The 12,963-nt window shown below is 40.8% G+C and overlaps 1 pseudogene; it reads right to left on the bottom strand.

Moving 5' to 3' along the window:
- Positions 1-9,532: 9,532 nt before the first annotated feature.
- LOC149264384 (uncharacterized) lies at positions 9,533-10,576 on the bottom strand (annotated as a pseudogene).
- Positions 10,577-12,963: the final 2,387 nt, after the last annotated feature.

Raw genomic sequence — 12,963 nt, 5'->3', positions numbered from 1 at the left:
GCACTACATAGAGCTAGTGCGCGATTATGACAGCGATGACGATCTAGACTGTATCTACAAGATAACTGCATGGAAGCAGGACTGGGTGAATCCAACAATGGATGGCAGGATTTCGTGGGAGCGTGAAAGCTCCCGCACCTCAGATTTAGACACAGAGATAGAACGGTGGCAGAACTGGTTACATGAGGTAACCATGCTTAATTGCAACATGATGACAAGGTCGCTGCGCTGCATGACAACAAAGGTAAGAGACCTACCTATGTATGATGGATTGATTGAGGTGGATGATTTCCTAAACCGATTTGAAAGAGAAGTGTTAGAACAACAACGTTTTGACGCGCTGAAAAGGGTACTGTGCACTATGCCCACAAGATGGTGGGGTATGCATCTTTGAGGACTGGCGCGAATGTAGAGGGATGATGCACATGTGGTTTGGAAAGCCTCAGATATGACTAATAGATAAGTATGATAGATGGGATGATCCATGCGCACACCTCATGAAATGGACCAAGGTCTATGGGGAAGAGCCACAACTTGAGTGGGTGCACCTGTTCTGTCATACCCTGGATATCATACCTATGAATTGGTATACTGAGACAGAGCTCTGTCATGGCATGAGCGAATGGGATATTTTGTGTGAAGGATTCCTGTTAACCTTCACGTTTGAGGATTGTTGGTGGGATACTGTTGATGATGCGTTGCAAGCAGTAAAAGTAGCTATCTTCAAAATACCTCAGGAGCCAATGGAAGTGTTGCAGCCGGAATGGGCGACCCAGCTGAGCTGCACGCTAGAGTGTTACAATGTAAACAATGAGGAGGATGATGAAAATCCACGAAGAATCAACATTCAAAAAACTGAAGGCTATCGTGAAGTGCAAGGACCATTGATTAAAGATCCTGACATCACCGTGCCGCTAAAAACAAACCAGGTAAACATTGCGACGGAGGCTGAACCGAAGTATGCAATGCTCGATGACTATTGGGATGATGCCACGGTGGATAAGGTCGCTGAGTTACTCCACGAGTACCAAGACTTATTCCTGGGCAAGATTACGGACTTAAAGGGGATCGTTGGCGATTTAGGGATGATGAAGATCACTCTAAAACCTGACACGAAGCTGGTTAAGCAAAGGCCTTACCACTTGAATCCAAAGTAAAAGGAAAAGGTCCACGTAGAACTAGATAAAATGCTCACAGCCGGAATTATTGAGCCGATGGAAGAATCTGACAGGGTGAGCCCTATGGTAGTGCAGGAGAAAAAGCAAAAGGGTGAGATAAGAATATGTGTGTACCTTAGGAAGTTGAATGATGCCTGTGTACATGACCCATTCCCGACCTCGTTCACAGATGAAGTATTAGAAAATGTCAGTAGGCAAGAAGCATATTCTTTCACCGATGGGTTCTCAGGGTACCACTAGATCAAAATTGCGCCAGAAGATAGGAGCAAGACCACCTTCACCACTAAATGGGGCTACTTTCAATACACCATCATGCCGTTTGGGTTAAAAAATGCGCCAACCATCTTTTCGTGCATAGTTGTTGCCGCCTTCAAAGAATATATCCACAAATTCCTGGAGGTCTATATGGATGATTGGATTGTCTTTGGATTGGTTAAGCATCACGTAGCAAGCTTACACTTGATGCTAGATACATGCTGATGACACCAAATTACGTTGAACCTTAAAAAGTGTACATTCCTCGTTCCCTTTGGGAACCTACTAGGACATGTGGTCTGCAAACAGGGACTAATGGTAGACCCCACGAAGATTGCAGTAATTCTGAATTTGGAAGCACATCAAAATGTTAAACAGTTGTGCGCTACGTTGGGACACATAGGGTATTATAGGAAGTTCATCAAAAGCTATGCCCAAATCACTGTGACGATGGAGAAAATATTGAAAAAGGATGTCACATTCTACTGGAATGATGATTGCATGAAGAGCCTAGATGTCCTCAAAGGGAAATTGGCCTCTGCTCCAATCCTGGTCTTCCCAAAATGGGATGTGGAGTTTCATGTCCATGTTGATGCGTCATGTATCGTGCTGGGAGCGGTGCTCACACAAGAAGGTGGAGAAGTCTTGGATCACCCTGTTATCTCAAAATCAGACCCTGGAAGGCTGCTGACCAGGAAGACTTCAAGTAACTGTTTCAAACCAATCTTTTGACTAAGGTTTAGCCTCCTTAGCCTGAGAGGGCTCTCTCAAAAGGTTATTGATTTTGATTAAAAAGTAAGAGGGCTAACTCTTGTGAAATAACAGTGACAAATATGAAGGTTGGACAAACATTACATAAGTTTCCATTGGGCCTATGGAGTCAATAAAACTTCAGCAAATAATGATACAGCCTTTACATAGAAGTCAGGGCATGTGGCATTTAAATGTTCAAAACACAACTCTTATAAAACCACAGTTCATGAATGTGCACAGGAAATCAGAGCAGCATAAGTGAATTCTGAGTGATTACACATTTATGAAACTGTAAAATAGATCAAGGATAAAGCAAAACTATACATCTTGAACATAGAAACACCTTATGAATCCTGAGAAGAAAAGCAGTTTATTATATTACTGAACTCTGTCTTTCTACATAAGCCAAAACAGTACTCTGTTTTTTATAAAATCTCCAACCTTTGTTACATTGTTGTTTCCACTATATATAGAATCCTTATTCTAACTAATTCGAGCTTCCTCCTCCAGCATGAGGGGAGTCGATAACTACCTCTACTGACACCTATCAGCTATTGAACTAACTAATAAATACAACTAAAGTGCTGACTGGAGTTTTTAAAGAGTTCTAAATTAACTATGACTCTAACTCTATTTTCCATGCATACAGCTTCTCCTTGTTCTTTAACACCTGGTCTCCTTCTGGCGGTGGCTGTGATGGGTCTTCAAGGTTCCATGTTTGTCTTTAATGTCACAGGTTTTCCAATCTCCTGAAACATAGGAAACTGCCCCTGTTTGTCGGTTCTTGATTTGCCTCAAAATGTTTGAATCCAAAGAAGCATGCCATTTGGTGTAATATTGGAGTCATTTGCAGCTCGAGTGACAAATATTCCTGGAGATAAGAGTCTCTTGGAAGTACCACTTGTTTCTCTAAACCTGGTTGAAGCCTTGTAGTTAATGCAATGCTTGCAAAAGCAAAACCACTGAACACCAATAGGACTGTAACTTTCACTACTGGTATGCTTAGTACAGGTGTATGGATATTCTTCATGTACTGCACCAAAAGGTCAGGTTGTTGGTGCTTCCTACCCAAATTATCATGTTCAAGTTCAGTTATTGATGGACTAACTCTAATGCAAGGAAAGCAATCAACTCTGTTTCCTTCTGTTCTTATCAAATCAAATGTCATAAGAGGAACAAATGCAGTCACTTGCAGTAAGAAGTCCACTAACACTGCAAGCACTAGAAATGGAATAACTTCAACAATAATTAAAGTGGACTTCACTCCAAGTGCACTGAATAGCCCAATAGATCCAAGTACCGAAAGGACAACAACAAGAATCCCTGACAAACCAAGTAACACCTTCGATGAAACATAAAGAGGTGAAAAGTGTGGTGAAATATCATCCAGTGTCACTGATATGTAGGCAAACATGACAATGTAGCTCCTTCTTAGGTTCTTCCTGCACAAAACTTTCTGCAGAAAATGCAATAGTAAGATTGTGTAACTTTGCCATTGGAATAAGCTCTTCTTTCACTAAATGAATGAAAGAATTCTCCCATGCTAACGCTTTTCCATTTTCATGTCCTGTCTTGTCTACAGCATTATTAACAGGATATTTGATAACAAATGCAGTAGCCTGTGAATAGTTGCTTCCCCTGTAACCCCCTAATATTGTGCTTGGGTCAACAGGAGCATGATATGAACTCAAGCATGGCTCCAAAAATGTGTAATGCTCAAAGCAAAACAACGCATGTGAAGACCCTTCATAATCATCAAACAGTTCTGGTTTCATTTTAGGGTAAACTGAGTTAATCCCCTGAAAATCTCCAGAAAAAGTCAAAACTGTAAGATCCGGCATTATTGATCAGCAACGAGTAGATAAATCCCTTTCCAGGGAATTGCATGAGGGCTTCTGGTGTGTTTGCAGAACAATATACTTGCAATTATGTATAGCCAATGAACGCAGGAAAGTGTAACTCGCAGAGGACACCAAATCTCCAAAGAAAAGTTTTGAGGAATGATAAACCTCGATTTTGGTAATAACTTGATGCACAACACACGAACTCCATATCTTCCATGACAAAGAGAATCGAGGCCTTTCTTATCCTTATTCTCAAAGGACCTTTTCGTAACACATTATTCTAAGTTGCACTCTTCATTTATGCATGGCAAAGCCTTCTTGGTGACTTCTGTGTCTGGCTCAAGGCCGGCAAGAAAAGCCTTCTGTTCATCTACACTTAATTGATCTGCAATTATTTCAGATTGATCTTCATCAGTCCCAGCTTCACAAGTTTCATGAACAGAACTTTTGACAGGTGTACCCTTTCTTGAAAGAAGTCTGATATGGAATTTCTTTTTTCAGGTTTCAACTTGATCTCCTTAATGCATTCTGGCCCATCAAATTGTGTTCTACCCATTGCAGGAGTCACTAGATACCACACCAGATCAGATTTTTCGTATGGCTGAGTAACTCTTTCAAATGTAAGGCAAGAAAGGTCATTCAGCCAAGCATCAATTGCACCCTCTGTCCCCAATATAACAGGCATTCAATCATGAAGCCACGCTAATGCCTTAGAGGAACGTGTAGTCAAAATAGTAAATGTAAAGAGTACTCCTCCTTCAGAATCTTGCCATGTGTCATAAAGAGCTGCAAAGACAAGGGGTTTTTTATCTTGAAAATGTATATAGAATGGTTGCTTCTTCGCTCCATCCTTTTTCCACTCGTAAAAACCTTCAACTGTCACAAGGCAACGACAACTTGGAATAAGTCAACGAAAAGAAGCCTTCTCATGAACCGATTCTGATCGAGCATTGGTTTCTCTATCTGCATTTATACATCACAGGACTCTTCATTTGTAAGAATATTTGAAGCCGCATCTGAATGGGTCACATTTGGTATTAGATGCTCTGCACGTGCTTCTTTGGCCTGCGCAACACATTTACAATCTCTCGATGCAATCTTAGAACAGGACAGATGTGCCGCCACGCCACGACCAATACAGCATTGAATTGAAGAATTCGAAATTGCCACGGGACCAAGGGACTGCGGTGGCAGAAATGACTTCAAACACACATAACAGGTGGAAGGTTGTCCGCGATAACCAAACTCTTGGTTCCACGAATGGTGAGCCTCCGGGGTTCTCAACTTTGTTTTTGACTTTCGCGTTGTTCTAGCTACAGCTTTCATTGACATCCAACGAAGATAAATATTTCTTTTCCATCTCTAGGAACTGAAGAAGGCGGTCAACAATTGCTGTAGGAGAGGGCCAACAACGCAGAAATGGAGAATGTCTTTGTCACTGTTTCATTTTGAGGATCTAATAACCGCACCAGACAAGATACATGGTCATCATTTTTAATGAATTCTTTTCTATTTGTATCGACAACAAATAGACTAGAGAGTGCCCTTACAGCAAGTTGTTGAGAGAAGCTAGGCTTGCCATCCAACATCTGTGCAAGCAGACCAACGTACCCTGCCTCCCCTAATGCTCTCTTTATTTCATCTGTCTGTGATAGATTACAGATGGCCGAGGCTGCCAACTCTTGAATTGTAGAAGATCCACTTTTGAGGAGAACTATGAGCTGCTTAACAAATCTAGAGGACCTCAAAAGGTTTCTAGAGAATATGGATTGCGAGAGGCTGTGGATTCGAACAAATCCCCAATTTCGTAGCGCAGCCAGTGCAAAATATGAATTATGTGCTACAAAATCACCTAAAACATGTTGCGCTGCGAAACTGCTAAAGAAGGATTTATGTGCATCAAACTAATGTGAGCGGTTTTGAGATTAGAATTCTTAAGTGATAACAGTGGCTCCACTTGGGATAGTGTGCTCCTGTAGTACACTAAGAACTTGTAGCTCCAGTGCTTTATCCATTTATGACAAACAGAAATTTGCTTGACAAACATCCCTTTCCAGCTTCTGGGGCCTTCACCTCCGGCTTAAGCTTGATGATCACTATGGGAAAAGGAAAACTACCACTACTGATAAAAAATAAATTCTCAGTCAACCTTGAGCTTATTTGCATTTTCCTACCTACCTACCCTATCAATTCAAACTTCTTTCAGCTCAATCAATGTGAAATTTCCAATGCAGCCAATCATTTGTCTTATCTGATATTTGAGTTTTTTGACTGCATCGGAGTTCAGAGCCACTATGATATGGTGATGACCACTGCCACTGAAATTGCCTCTGACCTTCATAAAAGAACTGAAACACTGGAGAGTAAAACTCTTCCATGTAGTCAGCTATAGGATCCCAGAATACATGATCAGCTTGATGATTCTTGTAACTTTCTGGTTGTGCAAACTGATCTTCAACAACAGTGTACATTTCCTCAATCGTGAAAGAGAAAGGAAGCAACACTCTCTCCTTGTGTTCTGCCATAGAAAGCTTCTGAAAATAATGATCATGATTATGAAAACTATATGCTTGAATTTGACCTTCTAAACCTTCAATATCTTTCTCAATGTCCTCAGCAACTTCATCCAAAAATTTCATCTTATCCTCTGCTTTACACTCAAATGATTTTAGATAAGAAGACAAGGACAAGGAAAAATTTTCAACTGTTTCTCCATTACTATGATCATTATTCCATTGTTTGAAACCTTGAATTGAAGGAGAGTTTGCCACCACATCTGATCTATCTATCCATTCCTCCAAGAACATAAGCAAAAAGTCTTCAAATGACTTGATGGATTTGGCAGGAAAGCTTTCAATCCACCGTTTACATTTCCCTTGAAATGAATCATAGAACAACATAATGCAAACATCCTCATGTTTAACTCTAAGAAGCTCTGTAAAATCACAAAAATCTGATATATGCTTCAAAGTTAAACTCAAATCTTCTCCATTGAATTTTGGACCATTCCTTAGAAAATATGCATCCTTGGGAAAATGATTTGGGAAACCATGAATTCCTGAAAAATTTATGCATGCATACCTTGAAATGAGAATGGTAGCATCTGGGTCCTTCATAACTCCAGTGGAATCACCATGAATCTATGAATTTTGAATTCTTCAACAATGGAGTCGCCAAGGTAGATTTGCAGCCTCAAAAAGTCTTCTGAGCTCCTGCTACCTTCAGAAGTTCAGCCTCTTGATTTCGGGAATGATTAATCTTCAGGCTCCCGGCAGACGCACCAAAATGTTATCTCAAAATCAGACCCTGGAAGGCTGCTGACCAGGAAGACTTCAAGTAACTGTTTCAAACCAATCTTTTGACTAAGGTTTAGCCTCCTTAGCCTGAGAGGGCTCTCTCAAAAGGTTATTGATTTTGATTAAAAAGTAAGAGGGATAACTCTTGTGAAATAACAGTGACAAATATGAAGGTTGGACAAACATTACATAAGTTTCCATTGGGCCTATGGAGTCAATAAAACTTCAGCAAATAATGATACAGCCTTTACATAGAAGTCAGGGCATGTGGCATTTAAATGTTCAAAACACAACTCTTATAAAACCACAGTTCATGAATGTGCACAGGAAATCAGAGCAGCATAAGTGAATTCTGAGTGATTACACATTTATGAAACTGTAAAATAGATCAGGGATAAAGCAAAACTATACATCTTGAACATAGAAACACCTTATGAATCCTGAGAAGAAAAGCAGTTTATTATATTACTGAACTCTGTCTTTCTACATAAGCCAAAACAGTACTCTGTTTTTTATAAAATCTCCAACCTTTGTTACATTGTTGTTTCCACTATATATAGAATCCTTATTCTAACTAATTCGAGCTTCCTCCTCCAGCATGAGGGGAGTCGATAACTACCTCTACTGACACCTATCAGCTATTGAACTAACTAATAAATACAACTAAAGTGCTGACTGGAGTTTTTAAAGAGTTCTAAATTAACTATGACTCTAACTCTATTTTCCATGCATACGGCTTCTCCTTATTATTTAACACCTGGTCTCCTTCTGGCGGTGGCTGTGATGGGTCTTCAAGGTTCCATGTTTGTCTTTAATGTCACATGTTTTCCAATCTCCTGAAACATAGGAAACTGCCCCTGTTTGTCGGTCCTTGATTTGCCTCAAAATGTTTGAATCCAAAGAAGCATGCCATTTGGTGTAATATTGGAGTCATTTGCAGCTCGAGTGACAAATAGTCCTGGAGATAAGAGTCTCTTGGAAGTACCACTTGTTTCTCTAAACCTGGTTGAAGCCTTGTAGTTAATGCAATGCTTGCAAAAGCAAAACCACTGAACACCAATAGGACTGTAACTTTCACTACTGGTATGCTTAGTACAGGTGTATGGATATTCTTCATGTACTGCACCAAAAGGTCAGGTTGTTGGTGCTTCCTGCCCAAATTATCATGTTCAAGTTCAGTTATTGATGGACTAACTCTAATGCAAGGAAAGAAATCAACTATGTTTCCTTCTGTTCTTATCAAATCAAATGTCATAAGAGGAACAAATGCAGTCACTTGCAGTAAGAAGTCCACTAACACTGCAAGCACTAGAAATGGAATAACTTCAACAATAATTAAAGTGGACTTCACTCCAAGTGCACTGAATAGCCCAATAGATCCAAGTACCGAAAGGACAACAATAAGAACCCCTGACAAACCAAGTAACACCTTCGATGAAACATAAAGAGGTGAAAAGTGTGGTGAAATATCATCCAGTGTCACTGATATGTAGGCAAACATGACAATGTAGCTCCTTCTTAAGTTCTTCCTGCACAGAACTTTCTGCAGAAAATGCAAGAGTAAGATTGTGTAACTTTGCCATTGGAATAAGCTCTTCTTTCACTAAATGAATGAAAGAATTCTCCCATGCTAACGCTTTTCCATTTTCATGTCCTGTCTTGTCTACAGCATTATTAACAGGATATTTGATAACAAATGCAGTAGCCTGTGAATAGTTGCTTCCCCTGTAACCCCCTAATATTGTGCTTGGGTCAACAGGAGCATGATATGAACTCAAGCATGGCTCCGAAGATGTGTAATGCTCAAAGCAAAACAACGCATGTGAAGACCCTTCATAATCATCAAACAGTTCTGGTTTCATTTTAGGGTAAGCTGAGTTAATCCCCTGAAAATCTCCAGAAAAAGTCGAAACTGTAAGATCCGGCATTATTGATCAGCAACGAGTAGATAAATCCCTTTCCAGGGAATTGCATGAGGGCTTCTGGTGTGTTTGCAGAACAATATACTTGCAATTATGTATAGCCAATGAACGTAGGAAAGTGTAACTCGCAGAGGACACCAAATCTCCAAAGAAAAGCTTTGAGGAATGATAAACCTCGATTTTGGTAATAACTTGATGCACAGCACACGAACTCCATATCTTCCATGACAAAGAGAATCGAGGCCTTTCTTATCCTTATTCTCAAAGGACCTTTTCGTAACACATTATTCTAAGTTGCGCTGTTCATTTATGCATGGCAAAGCCTTCTTGGTGACTTCTGTGTCTGGCTCAAGGCCGGCAAGAAAAGACTTCTGTTCATCTACACTTAATTGATCTGCAATTATTTCAGATTGATCTTCATCAGTCCCAGCTTCACAAGTTTCATGAACAGAACTTTTGACAGGTGTACCCTTTCTTGAAAGAAGTCTGATATCTTTTTTCAGGTTTCAACTTGATCTCCTTAATGCATTCTGGCCCATCAAATTGTGTTCTACCCATTGCAGGAGTCACTGGATACCACACCAGATCAGATTTTTCATATGGCTGAGTAACTCTTTCAAATGTAAGGCAAGAAAGGTCATTCAGCCAAGCATCAATTGCACCCTCCGTCCCCAATATAACAGGCATTCAATCATGAAGCCACACCAATGCCTTAGAGGAACGTGTAGTCAAAATAGTAAATGTAAAGAGTACTCCTCCTTCAGAATCTTGCCATGTGTCATAAAGAGCTGCAAAGACAAGGGGTTTTTTATCTTGAAAATGTATATAGAATGGTTGCTTCTTCGCTCCATCCTTTTTCCACTCGTAAAAACCTTCAACTGTCACAAGGCAACGACAACTTGGAATAAGTCGACGAAAAGAAGCCTTCTCATGAACCGATTCTGATCGAGCATTGGTTTCTCTATCTACATTTATACGTCACAGGACTCTTCATTTGTAAGAATATTTGAAGCCGCATCTGAATGGGTCACATTTGGTATTAGATGCTCTGCACGTGCTTCTCCAGCCTGTGCAACACATTTACAATCTCTGGATGCAATCTTAGAACAGGACAGATGTGCCGCCACGCCACGACCAATACAGCATTGAATTGAAGAATTCGAAATTGCCACGGGACCAAGGGACTGCGGTGGCAGAAATGACTTCAAACACACATAACAGGTGGAAGGTTGTCCGCGATAACCAAACTCTTGGTTCCACGAATGGTGAGTCTCCGGGGTTCTCAACTTTGTTTTTGACTTTCGCGTTGTTCTAGCTGTAGCTTTCATTGACATCCAATGAAGATAAATATTTCTTTTCCATCTCTAGGAATTGAAGAAGGCGGTCAACAATTGCTGTAGGAGAGGGCCAACAACGCAAAAATGGAGAATGTCTTTGTCAGTGTTTCATTTTGAGGATCTAATAACCGCACCAGACAAGATACATGGTCATCATTTTTAATGAATTCTTTTCTGTTTGTATCGACAACAAATAGACTAGAGAGTGCCCTTACAGCAAGTTGTTGAGAGAAGCTAGGCTTGCCATCCAACATCTGTGCAAGCAGACCAACGTACCCTGCCTCCCCTAATGCTCTCTTTATTTCATCTTTCTGTGATAGATTACAGATGGCCAAGGCTGCCAACTCTTGAATTGTAGAAGATCCACTTTTGAGGAGAACTATGAGCTGCTTAACAAATCCAGAGGACCTCAAAAGGTTTCTAGAGAATATGGATTGCGAGAGGCTGTGGATTCGAACAAATCCCCAATTTCGTAGCGCAGCCAGTGCAAAATATGAATTATGCGCTACAAAATCACCTAAAACATGTTGCGCTGCGAAACTGCTAAAGAAGGATTTATGTGCATCAAACTAATGTGAGCGGTTTTGAGATTAGAATTCTTAAGTGATAACACACCCTATCGCATTTGTAATTCATAGATTTTCCAAAGCCGAAAAGAACTATTCCATAACTGAGCACAAGGGATTGGGTATCGTGTACGTGCTCCAAAAATACTAACACTATTTGCTAGGAGGACATTTGAAGATGTATACAAAAAATTCTGCGTCAAAATACTTAGTCAATAAGCCTGTTTTGGGGGGGCGCATCTGTAGGTGGCTCTTATTGTTCTAAGAATATGACTTTGAGGTCATGGTAAAGCCTGGACGCTTGAACATAGGACTGGATCACTTGTCGCGTATTAAGACGGGCGAGGAACCTACTAGTTTGGAGGAAGGAATACCTGACACACAGCTCTTTACTGTGCGCATCGTGGATGGACACTTTGAAGATATAATCCACTTTCTAACAATAGGAACTATGCCAAAGGAATACTTCGTTCAGCAGAAGAAGGAATTGGTGGTGCACGCAGTGGATATTTCTATCATCGCAGGGGCACCTATACAAGATGGGAAATGATGAGATATTGCGAAGGTATGTACCCGAATTTAAACAAAGTTAGATCCTTGTGGAAGCACATGGCGGCGTTGTAGGAGGACACTATGTAGGATGAGAAACAACACAAAATATTCTCCGCGCATGGTTGTGGTGGCCAACCCTTCATCAGGATTCAAAAGCACACTGTAAGGCCTGCAATATATGTCAAAGGACCGGTAAACCATTGCGAAGGGATGAGATGCCTTTGAATCCATAAATGATGCTGTAGCGCTTCAAAAAGTGGGCAATCAACTTTGTGGGACCTATCAAACCCCAGGGAAAAACAGGCACGCGATACATCATCACCATGATGGAGTACTTGACGCGCTGGGCAAAAGTGCAACTGGTCAAAGACTGCATGGCTGCTACGGCTGCAAAGTTTTTGTTTGAACACGTGTTGACCTGATTTGGCTGTCTGAAAATCTTAATGAGTGATCACGATACACATTTCCTGAATGAAACCATCAGCATGCTCACAGAAGAGTTCCAGGTGTATCATCAGAAAAGCACACTGTATCACCCACAAGCCAATGGGATAGTAGAATTGTTCAACAAAATACTGGAGACTGTGCTAACCAAAGTATGAAACACGCAGCGAAGCGATTGGGACCTGCACGTACCTACAATAATATGGGCTTATCAGACAATGTGCAAGAAAATAAAGGGACAAACACCTTTCCGGTTAGTTTATGGCATGGAAGATGTCATGCTGATGGAGTATATTGTACCTAGTCTGTGCATAGCAGTGCTCACAAGTATTACGGACCGCGAAGCTCTAGAAGAAAGGCTCACGCAATTGGAAGAAATTGAGGAGGAACGGTTCCTAGCTAGGTTTCATTAGCAGGTACAAAAGCAATGTGAAAAATCCTAGCACGATCGCCATATTAAGTTGTGCACCTTCAAGGTAAATGAATTAGCATTGTTGTATGATAGTAAATTTGAAAAATTCTCGGGAAATTTTAGAATGAATTGGCTGGGACCATACGTGGTTAAGGAGGTCACAGATGGAGGCGCAATACAAGTAGTCAAACTAAATGGAGAGCCTTTCCCAGGCAAGGTGAATGGCAGCCGCTTGAAGCCCTACACGGGTGGCCCCACTATCTGAATAACCGGCGGAAGCACAGTCTTTGCGTTACAAGGATCAGGACAAAGGCGCAGGACTATAAACATATGTAGCAGATACTGGTACATAAATAGAAAAGCAGTTCAGACATAGTGGTCTCACAACAGCATATGCAGCAGAT

This window comes from Pinus tabuliformis, chromosome 6, assembly GCF_031772625.1.
Source record: "Pinus tabuliformis cultivar Carrire ecotype Pingquan chromosome 6, CPIR1, whole genome shotgun sequence".
Lineage (NCBI taxonomy): Eukaryota > Viridiplantae > Streptophyta > Pinopsida > Pinales > Pinaceae > Pinus > Pinus tabuliformis.
Note: the sequence above shows the minus strand (reverse complement) of the source record. Positions and strands in the feature narration are given on the sequence as shown.